The 11,555-nt window shown below is 44.8% G+C and overlaps 1 long non-coding RNA gene across 1 annotated transcript; it reads right to left on the bottom strand.

The window, feature by feature from the left end:
• Positions 1-5,015: 5,015 nt before the first annotated feature.
• Positions 5,016-6,090, bottom strand: LOC138844654 (uncharacterized). The gene is made up of 2 exons (XR_011380819.1): positions 5,703-6,090; positions 5,016-5,216 (listed from the first exon to the last, which is right to left on the bottom strand). It is a non-coding gene; the product is annotated as an uncharacterized lncRNA (long non-coding RNA).
• Between the last annotated feature and the right edge of the window lie 5,465 nt (positions 6,091-11,555).

The raw sequence follows: 11,555 nt of genomic DNA, 5'->3' as shown, positions 1-11,555 counted from the left end.
ATCTGTTGATTTGATTATTTAAACAACCAGTTAAAATAGTTATATATATATATATATTTTTAAAGATCTTATTTATTTGAGAGGCAGAATTACAGACAGGGAGAGGGAGAGACAGCAAGGTCTTCCATCTGCTGATTCACTCCCCAAAAGGCTGCAATGGCCAAAGTTGGGCCGAACTGAAGTTAGGACCCCAGAGCTGCTTCTGGATCTTCCATGCAGGTACAGAGCCCAAGCACTTGGGCCATCTTTCCTAGGCCACTAGCAGGGAGCTGGATTGGAAGTAGAGCAGCCGAGACTTGAAGTGGTGCCCATATGGGATGCCAGTGCCATAGGTGGAGGCTGAACCTACTAAGCCACAGCACTGGCCCCAAAAGAATCATGTTTAAAAAGCCAAAATTCACTGAAAGAATTAAAGTGTTATGCACATTAACTACTATCTAAGCAACATAAAGCTTAAGTAGAATAACTTCTTGGCACATACTCACATTGTTTAGTCAATTCTTATTTAATGGCTAATATATCCGAATTTATGATAATCTTTTTCCTACAGACTGTAGGATTGAATTAATAATTAAATTGAATTAATAATTAATATTATTATTATGGCACTGTGGCTTAGTAGGCTAAGCCTCTACCTATGGCACTGGCATCCCATATGGGTGCCAGTTCCAGTCCTGGCTGCTCCTCTTCTGATCCAGCTCTCTGCTTATAGCCTGGGAAAGCAGTGGAAGATGGCTCAAGTGCTTGGACCCCTGCATGCCTGTGGGAGATGCAGAAAATGCTCCTGGGTACTAGCTTTGGATTGGCCCAGCTCCAGTCACTGCAGCCATTCGGGGAGTGAACCAGTGGTTGGAAGACCTTTCTGTCTCTCCATGTCTCTGTCTGTAACTCTCTCTCTCAAGTAAATAAATAATCTTAAAAAATAATTAATAAATAATTGGACACATGCTAAAATCAAATTCTCTAAATGAATATTCTCAAAGGTTTTTCTTTTGTGTGTCCTTGACATTACAGTAAGTATTCCATTTCCCAAATTTTCATACTCAGGATGTTTCCCTTACTAGTGTTTTTACCAAACAAAATTCATGAGACAGTTGTCTTTGAGATTTATCTCATTAAAAATAGAAATGTCGCTGGCGCAGCGGCTCACTAGGCTAATCCTCCGCCTAGCGGCGCCGGCACACCAGGTTCTAGTCCCGGTCGGGGCACCGAATTCTGTCCCGGTTGCCCCTCTTCCAGGTCAGCTCTCTGCTGTGGCCAGGGAGTGCGGTGGAGGATGGCCCAAGTGCTTGGGCCCTGCACCCCATGGGAGACCAGGAGAAGCACCTGGCTCCTGGCTTCAGATCAGCGCGGTGCGCCGGCTGCAGCGGCCATTGGAGGGTGAACCAACGGCAAGGGATGACCTTTATCTCTGTCTCTCTCTCTCTCTCTCTCACTGTCCACTCTGCCTGTCAAAAAAAAAAAAAAATAGAAATGTCATAGTACATTATTTCCACCCGTCAAGGTTCTCCTAAGCAGTGTTGGAGGATGGAGTCAGATATCATGTGCTTAGTTTTAGATGCCACGAGTGAGATGTCAGACATCCTCTGGGTTGGCCTGTTGAATACACACAGTGGTGTGTAAGTCTAGTGTCTGTGGGAGACGTTTGGTCTGATGATAGACAGACATGTGCGTTCATCAACATATAACTGGTTTTTATAGCCTTTAAGGTGGATGAGAGCAGTGATGGAGTTGAAAAACTGAGCCCTGGGATCCTCAAACATTAAGTGGCCAGAGATCTGAGTACAAAGGTAGACACAAACAAAAATAGGAAAAAGCATTAAGAGATCAGATGACTCTGTTGGTCTGGAAGCCAAGGGGAAAAAAAAAGTAGATTAGGACGATGAGATTATGAGTCTCAGATATTGGTAGAGTCCCCCAAAAGATAAAAATTAGGAACTCATCATTGAATTCAGTATTTGAGAAGTCACAGGTCACACTGATGAGTTGTTTTAGTAGTGGAGGAAAGATTGAAACTTTGATTCAGGTGCATTTAAGAGAAATCCTTGTGATGCAGCCAGGGTAAGCCACTGGGATGCTCACATCTCATATTGCAAGGGAATCCAGTCCAGGTTCCGTTCCTGAATTCGGCTTCCTATTAATGTGCACCACGGGAAGCAGTGGGTGATATCTCAAGTACTTGAGTCCCTTCCACCAGATATAGGTGGAAGATATAGATATATGTAAATATAGATATATGGAGGCCAGATATGATTCCTGGTTCTCAGTTTTGACTTGGCTCAGTCCTGGATGTTGCAGAGTGAGTCAGTGGGGAGAAGATTACTGTCTCCCCTTCTTGCTCTGCCTCTCAAATAAAAATAAAATTAAATTAAAAATACTAAATAAAGACATAGTGGAAACTTGGAATGAGACTCAGTACTGAGAGAAAATGGTTGCAAGGAGTTTTGCAGCACAAGGAGACTGTGCTGGACGGGACTGATGGATATTCACATGCAGAAGAATGAAGTTGGTTCTGCTTTGCCCAATACATAAGAATTAAGTCTTAATGGGTCACAGACTGAAAATATCACAGCTAAAATTACAAAACACTTATAAATAAACAATAAATTTTCTCAACTTTTTATTAGGCAGATTCTTAGATATTATACCACAGGGCAAGCAACAAAATGAAAACAGGTTGGACTACATCATAATTAAAAATGTGTATGCTCCAAAGTAGATAAGTTCTAAAGTAAAAATACAACCTCAAAATAGGAAAAAACAACTTTGCTACTCATATAACTGATAAGGCCGTTCCAGCCTGAATAAATAAACAGTTCTTAAAACTCAATAATACAAGAACAAATAACCCAATTTTAAAGTTGGGTCAAAATTGTGAATAGACATTTCCCCAAACATGATATGCAAATAGCCAATAAGCACATGAAAAGATATCCAATGTCATTATTCTGTAGGAAATGCAAATTAATATGATGAAATACCACTTCATACTTATCAAGATAGATAATATAAAAGATAACAAGGGTACAGCACATATTGGCAAAGATGTGAAGAAATTGGAATCCATATGTGTTGTCGGTGACAAAGTAAAATGCTGCAGCTTCTTTGGAAAACAGAAAACCTACTTGTAGGAAATATATGAAAGGGAAATAGAAACATATGTCCACATAAAGTGTTGTACACAAACGTTCACATCAGCATTAATCATAATACCTAAAGGTGGAAATAACCCAATGTCCACCAATTGATGAATGAAACAATACAATTCAGTGTATCATTACGGCACAACACTATTCAGCAGTGAAAAGGAATAACACACTGATATATATTCCAGCATGAACTTTGAAAATCCATCCTGAGAAGACCACATGCCATGTGAACCTATTTACATACAATGTCCAGAGTGGGGAAATTTATGAAGACATTGATTTTTTTTTAAAGATTTATTTATTTACTTGAAAGTCAGAGTTACACACAGAGAAGGAGAGGCAGAGAGAGAGAGAGAGAGAGAGAGAGAGAGAGGTCTTCTATCTGCTGGTTCACTCCCCAGATGGCCGCAACGGCTGAAGCTGCGAAAATCCGAAGCCAGGAGCCAGGAGCTTCTTCCGGGTCTCCCACATGAGTGCAGGGACCCAAGGACTTGGGCCTTCCTCTACTGGCTTCCCCAGGCCACAACAGAGAGCTGGATTGGAAATGGAGCAGCCGGGACTTGAGCCAGCACCATATGGGATGCCGGCACTGCAGGCGGTGGCTTTATCTGCTATGCCACAGCTCCGGCCCCAGACGCTGATTTTTAATTTACCTATATTTCCAGTTGTGTAGGTGCCAGGAGTGGATGAGAGAGAAAGAAGAGTGACTGTTGACGGGCTCTGGGTTTCTCTCTGTGCTGATGAACATGTTTTCTAATCAATTGTGGTGATATTTACTCCACGAAACGTCAACAAACACTGAACACTTCAAAAGGTTTAATTATACAAGTCACTGTATATTTCAATAGAACCCTTAAAACTGTTCTGTAAGTCTTCTGAAAGTATACATATTAAAAATAAAAGAAAATAAAGGAAAAAATTACCGTGGCTCAGCCTTCTACATTTATCCTGACTCTTTACTTCTTACCACCTGTGTTGCTGCCGTCTTAGTTGAAGCCCCCACTACCTTGCTTGAAGCATTTCAGAACCTCCGAGCCCACCTTCTGGATTCTCTCCTTGCCCAGTTTCAGTCTGTTTTCCTGTGCTTGGAGTGATCCTTTTAAAACTTAAACAAGGTGTTGGCATCATGGCACAGCAGGTTAGTCTTCCACCCATGATGTCAGCATGCCGTATGAGCATTGGTTCATGTTCCGGCTGCTGCACTTCCGATCCATTTCCCTGCCAATGCACCTGGGAAGGGAATGGATGATGACCAAATTACTTAGGCCGAATTACTGCCACCCACATGGGAGACCCACAGGAAATACCAGTATTGTGGCTTCGGTCTGGCCCAGCCCTGACTATTGAAGCCATTTGGGGAGTGAACCAGTAGGTGGAAGATCTCTGTCTCTCTGTCTCTTCCTCACTCTCTGTAATTCTACCTTAAAAAAGAAGAAGCAAAGAAAAAGTAAAATCAGATTGTGAGTCCTTTCAAAACAAATAAGTAACAACATATGACTCTGTGTTTACCCTGGCCTAGAGTATTTCCTGTAGCTGTAGGGAAAGTGCCTCACACCCAGAGTTACACCTTGCATTAGTCACACAGAAACATTTCTCTCATCTTTTGATGCTGTGGGTGCACAGCATCAGGGGAGGGACATATCTCTACCTTCCTCCATCACCACCATGGCAGCCCCAGGCAGTCAAAGCTCAGGCTGAGTTCTGATCCCAGAACTAATGAATTTGGATCTGAAATCTAATACACTTTCTGCAAACTGGTTTCTCAATGAAATAACATATCGCTTTATCTCTACTTAGTATCCCCTTTCTAAAGGACTCTAAGACTAATATTTTGGCATAAACTTGGGAAGCTTGAAGCGTCTTGGGTAGCGATTTTGATATATTTTATTTAAAAAGGAGGAACTTAAGAACTAGTTGTAGGGCCGCAGGACCCGTGGTTCCTCACATGACCTCCAGGGGGCGGTGCTGCACAGACACCAGGCCTCGTTTCTGCAGAAGACCCTCATCCTTCCTCAGCTCCTCCTCCCTGCAGCTCTGGGAGATCTTTTACAGACAAGTGGTGAGAATCTGAAGTGAGAAAGCATCCAGCCTCATTTTAGCAGCGTTTCTGCGTTTATCTAAGAGAGGAGCTTGAGCATCCTAACTGACCCCTGTTTCCAAGGTCTTGTCCGCGGCCACTCTCCTGCCTGCTCTCGGGAGATCTTCCAGAAAGAGCCTGCAGTGTTTCCACGCCTCTGCCATGCTCCTGCTGCTCATCCCGGTGCTAGGGCTCCAGTGGGCCCTGAGTGAGTAAAGTTTCTCTGTGGTCTCGGCTTCCACAGGTTCTGGCTGGAAACGCTTACTTTTCATGGGGAACCCGGCACTGTGCTCATGGCCCGCATTGCTTTTCCAGGAGATGCCAGCGCCCAGACCGTGACCCAGCCTGACGCCCAGGTCGCTGTGTCTGAAGGAGCCGCTGTGGAGCTGAGGTGCAACTACTCCTATGGAGGGTCTGTTTCTCTCTTCTGGTACGTCCAGCACCCCGGCCAAGGCCCCCAGCTTCTTCTCAAGTACCTGTCAGGGAATGCCTTGGTTCCCGGCATCAGAGGCTTTGAGGCTGAGTTTAAGAAGAGCGAGTCTTCCTTCCACCTGAGGAAAGCCTCAGTGCAGGGGAGCGACGCGGCCCGGTACTTCTGCGCTGTTGCGAGTGCCACAGCGCCTGGGCCTGCAGGGGGAGCCGGACACAAACCTCCGAGGAGCGGAGATCTGAGTCCGGAGCTCTTCCTGTGGTTTTTTTTTAAAAAATTTCATGTTACATTTCTGCAAATGAGCTAACAAGGGCTGGGCTGACCCAGGTACTTCTGTACAATTCAGTTTCTGCTGTGCCCCAGGTCTCAAACACTTGGTTTCAGAAGCTTCCTTGCTCATTGTAAAACCTGCATAAAGCCAAGGAGTGAGTCAGCATTCCAGAACGAGGGAGGAGACAGGGTTCTTACCGCGTAATAACCACGTAATAACCGTGGCACAGGGCTTGACCTGGGCTCGGCTGCCCGGGGAGGTTGGCTGTTATGGTGGGTCAGGGCCTAGGGGAGGCTGGGTTTTTAGTCATCATTTTATGATTCTCTGCTACTGAAGAGAAAGAGAATGAAGATCTAGAATTCATTAACTAGTGTTTCCCCAAACACCCTTTTTACAGCTGTGAAAATAGTTTCCTCTTTTGGCATCTTAAATTCTGCACATCTACGTAAGAAATTTGTGGATATGATCCTCTTTTTTTTGTACCTAGTGATTTTTTTTCTCATTGCTTTCATCCTGTTCTTATGATTTCATTGTTAGAATATTGAACATTGATCTTTATATGTTGACACTGTGTAATCAGTTGTGTGATGAGTTCAGTCATGACAGTATCTTCTAGAAATCCTGGTAAGAATCGCAACTGGCAGCACACTGAGGTGCCACAGCTGAACTGCAGTTTGGATGCCTGCATCCAATACTGCAGTGTCTGGCCTCAAGTCTCAGCTTCTCCGCTTCCAATCCAGCACCCACGTGAGGGACAAGGGTGGAGTTCTGAACTCCTGGCTTTGGCTTGGCTCAGCCATGGCTGTTGTGGTCATTTGGGGAGCAAACCAGAAGACAGAAGACATCTTTCTGTATCTCTTACGCTGTCTTATAAATAAATAAAGAAGTAAATAAATAATCACTGGTCTCAGTAGAAATGGAAGACTTTCTTGTGTCTGGTATAGGAAGTACTGGATACAAAGCTTTTATGCTTTTGTGAACCTGAGACCTTGGAGTAAAACAAATGGGAGAGGAAGAAAAGGACTGTGTCCTGCTGCTCTTTGGCTCACATTAAAATATATGAGCGGAGGCCAGCTCTGTGTAGCAGCGGGTTAAAGCCCTGTTCTGAACTGCCGGCATCCCATATGGACACTGATTCTAGTCCCGGCTGCTCCTCTTCAGATCCAGCTATCTGCTATGGCCTGGGAAAGCGGTAGAAGATGGCCTAAGTCCTTGGGCCTCTGTACCCACATGGGAGACCTGGAAGAAGCTTCTGGCTCCTGGCTTCAGATCGGTGCAGCTAAGACCGTTGCAGCCATTGGAGAGTGAACCAACGGACAGTAGACCTTTCTATTTCTCACTCTCAGTGTCTGTAACTCTACCTCTCAAATAAATAAATAAAATCTTTTTTTTTTTTTTTTTTTGACAGGCAGAGTGGACAGTGAGAGAGAGAGACAGAGAGAGAGAAAGGTCTTCCTTTTGCCGCTGGTTCACCCTCCAATGGCCGCCGCTGCAGCCGGCGCACCGCGCTGATCCTGGCAGGAGCCAGGAGCCAGGTGCTTTTCCTGGTCTCCCATGGGGTGCAGGGCCCAAGCACCTGGGCCATCCTCCACTGCACTCCCTGGCCATAGCAGAGAGCTGGCCTGGAAGAGGGGCAACCGGGACAGAATCCGGCGCCCCAACCGGGACTAGAACCCGGTGTGCCGGCGCCGCAAGGTGGAGGATTAGCCTATTGAGCCACGGCGCCGGCTAATAAATAAAATCTTAATAAAAAAAAAGTACTGGATACAAAGTTTTATGCCTCTGTGAACCTGAGGCCAATGAGTAAAACAAATGGGAGAGGAGGAACAGAACCATTTCCTGCTTCTCTTTGGCTCACATTAAAATATATGAGCTTATTTGCTGTAAACCCCCCCAAAATAGAGAGTCAAAGTAGATTGTGGCCAATGGTAGACATGAGCTAAATAGCAAACCAGGGGATTATCAGTACTTTTTAGGACAGACTGATATCATGATATGTGTTTGAGTGATTGCTGAAGGTGTTTTAAGGACAAACAGGTAGTAAAGACACAAATTATGAATAGGTCTGAGTGGTCTTTCAGTGTCCCCGTTTCTCACTCTGCTTCCCTTTCAACTTCTGGAGCACAGTCTTTTTGTTTTTTCTTTTTCTTTCTTTTCTTTTCTTTTTTGACAGGCAGACAGTGAGAGAGAGAGAGAAAGGTCTTCCTTCCATTGGTTCACCCCCCAAATGGCTGCTATGGCCGGCATGCTTCGCCAATCTGAAGCCAGGAGCCAGGCGCCTCCCTCTGGTCTCCCATGCAGGTGCAGGGCCCAAGCACCTGGGCCATCCTCCACTGCCTTCCCAGGCCACAGCAGAGAGCTGGACTGGAAGAGGAGCAATTGGGACAGAATCTAGTGCCCTGACTGGGACTAGAACCCGGGGTGCCAGCGCCACAGACGGAGGATTAGCCTAGTGAGCCACGGCGCCAGGCTGGAGCACAGCCTTGACCACTTTCAGTAAGATGGCTAATTTCAAATCAGCTATTAACATCAGTTCAGCCACATTGCCCAAAAGGGCTATGGTAGACACTTTCTGCGGATTTGTGTGAGAAGAACTAGTTTATCTTGATTCCGTACTCAAGATTATTATTGAAGAACAAGTAAGTTCTACACCAAGAACCAGAAGCAGAGTGTAGCTGCCCCAACTCCAAGTCTGCCCAAGATATCAAAGTAATCTGCCCACTCTCCCTCCCTCCCTAAATACTTTTTTATGATTATGTGAGAATTCTCTACAATAAAGAATTATATTAGAAAAGTCGAAATCCTGAGTTACATTACCAATGAAATTAATGCTTCTGACTTTCTCCAGAAGCTCTGATCTAAAAAAAAAAAAAGACTTTATTTGTTTACTTGAAAGTCAGAGTTACAGAGAGGCAGAGGCAGGAGAGAGAGAGATTGAGGTCTACCATCTGCTGATTCACTCCCCAGATGGCTGCAATAACTGAAGCTGCGCCAATCCAAAGCCAGGAGCTGGGAGCTTCCTCTGGGTCTTCCCATGCAGTTGCAGGGACTCAAGGACTTGGGCCACCTTCTGCTGCTATCCCAGGACATAGCAGACAGCTGGATCGGAAGTGGAGTAGCCAGGACTCGAACCGTTGCCCATATGTGAGGCTGGCACTGCAGACAGCAGCTTTACCCACTACGCCATAGTGCCGGCCCCTGATTTTCAATATAATCACCTGACCTCATCACATATTCATCACCCAGAAACAGCCAGTCTAATTGACAGATGGAGTGACATACAGCAGCCTGAATTACCGTGACAGCTGGAGAAACATCCTGAGAGGATGGGCTTTTGTTTCACAGAATCCAGCAGGTGCTTTGCTGGGAGACCATTATACATTGACATCTCCCACATAGCTGAGTACATCAGTCCAGGAATCAAAAAATGGTGTGGGATCATTTTCTCTCAGTTTTACACCTAAAAACCCACAAAAAAGATTGTAGCTTCCCACCCTGTCGCTTTATACTGTATTAATTCGGAAATATTAATCTGTAAGGGGAGGATTCTCCCAGAAGTGGACACAGACTTGGTTTTAGTTAATGGATATGAGATTATGTCAAGGATATTTTGGATTCCTTCACCACTGAACCAACCAAGAAGGGAGGTAGTAATTGATCCTAATTATGAAGTGGAAATTGTGGTGTTTTCACATCATGAAAGCAAGAAATACGTTTGGAGGCTCTTAGAACTTGCATGTCCAATTGTGAAACTTAATTGAAAACTACAGCAGCCACAAAGAGGTAGGACAATGGATGACTCAGATCTTTCTGGAATTGTTGTATTTTGGAGTAGCGAGTTACAGAAGATACCAAAATCTCAGGGCAGAATTATGGAGTCTTTCTTTCTCTTTCTTTCTTTCTTTCTTTCTTTCTTTCTTTCTTTCTTTCTTTCTTTCTTTCTCTCTCTCTCTCTCTCTCTCTCTCTCTCTTTAAAAAAGATTTATTTTGTCCAGTGCCATAGTTCACTTGGCTAATCCTCTGCCTGCGGCACTGGCACCCTGGGTTCTAGTCCTGGTTGGGGTGCTGGATTCTGTCCCGGTTGCTCCTCTTCCAGCCAATGTCTCTGCTGTGGCCCGGGAGGGCAGCGGAGGATGGCCCAAGTGCTTGGGTCCCTGCACCTGCACGGGAGACCGGAAGGAAGCACCCGGCTCCTGGCTTCGGATCAGTGCAGCACCGGCTGTAGCAGCCATTAGGGGAGTGAACCAACAGAAGGAAGACCTTTCTCTCTGTCTCTCACTGTCTAACTCTGCCTGTAAAAAAAAAAGATTTATTTTTATTTATTTGAAAGACAGTTACAGAGCGAGATAGAGATAGAGATAGAGATAGAGATAGAGATAGAGATAGAGATAGGTCTTCCATCCACTGGTTAGCACCTCAAATAGCTGCAATGGCCCAAGCTGAGCCGATTTGAAGTCAGGAGCCAGGAGCTTTCTCCGGGTCTCCCACATCAGTCCCTCACATCAGTCCCACGTTGGTGCAGGGGCCCATACTCTACTGCTTTCCCAGGCCATGGCATAGAGCTGGATCAGAAGAGGAGCAGCCAGGACTAGAATCAGTGCCCATATGGAAGCCCATATGGTGCTTCTGGCCAGGACTATAACCCACTGTGCCACAGCGCTGGCCCCTGGAGTCTATTTCTGAAAGCTGGTGGCTGCACGAGGATGTGTGCTCTCCAGATCATGCAGCCCTGATTGAGCTCAGGGGTAAGTTTATAAAGGCAAAAACCTCATCCTGTTGGGAGTTTATTACAAAGCCAAGTGTTGTTACTGAAGTCAGAACAAGCAAGTTGATGCTTATGTAGGAGGGCATTGAGCACATTTTCCCAGCACTGAATGTAAACAGTCCTCACAGACAACATTTTTACAAGGCTAGTTTTCGAGTAGATAGAAGTTGTGGGACTGGTTAGAAAAAGTAGAGGACAAGCAGAGTCACTAGAGGTCATCCAGAGACAAAATAGAGTTGACTCTGGTCAGGCCATAGCTCATTGGCACTTCAGAATAAAGGTTATGTCATCCAGCTCATTGGAGGATTGACTGAGGGCCAACACACAGTAGGGACAGAGGAAGGATCCCTAGGTACCAGTCACACTGGTGGCCAATCACAGGAACAAAGACTGTGTGCTTTTGTGTCTTTTCTATTTGCTTGTTACATGCATTTGTTTATTTGTATGTGCTAAGCATTTTCTTCTTCTCACTCTACTTCTATTTTCTATTTTATAGACAAATTGTTGGAAATTAACTTTATAATTTAATGTAAGGCTACCAGAATTTTCAGAATGACAATGAAGAATTTGAAGAGTTTTTTTATGTAATCAATGATGAAGTCACTGATTCCATGCATCTCTTCATTTTAGGAAAAAGATGAGAAATTTTAAAAAAAAGATTTATTGTATTTATTTGAAAGAGTTATAGAGAGACGTGGAGACAAATATATAGAGAGAGGTCTTTTATCCACTGGTTCACTCCCCAAATGGCTGCAATGGCCAGAGCTGAGCCGATCCAAAGCCAGGAACTAGGAGCTTCTTCTGGGTCTCAAATGTGGATGCAGGGTCCCAAAGACCTGGGCATCCTCTGCTGCTTTCTCAGG

This window comes from Oryctolagus cuniculus, chromosome 12 (assembly GCF_964237555.1).
Source record: "Oryctolagus cuniculus chromosome 12, mOryCun1.1, whole genome shotgun sequence".
Taxonomy (NCBI): Eukaryota; Metazoa; Chordata; class Mammalia; order Lagomorpha; family Leporidae; genus Oryctolagus; species Oryctolagus cuniculus.
Note: the sequence above shows the minus strand (reverse complement) of the source record. Positions and strands in the feature narration are given on the sequence as shown.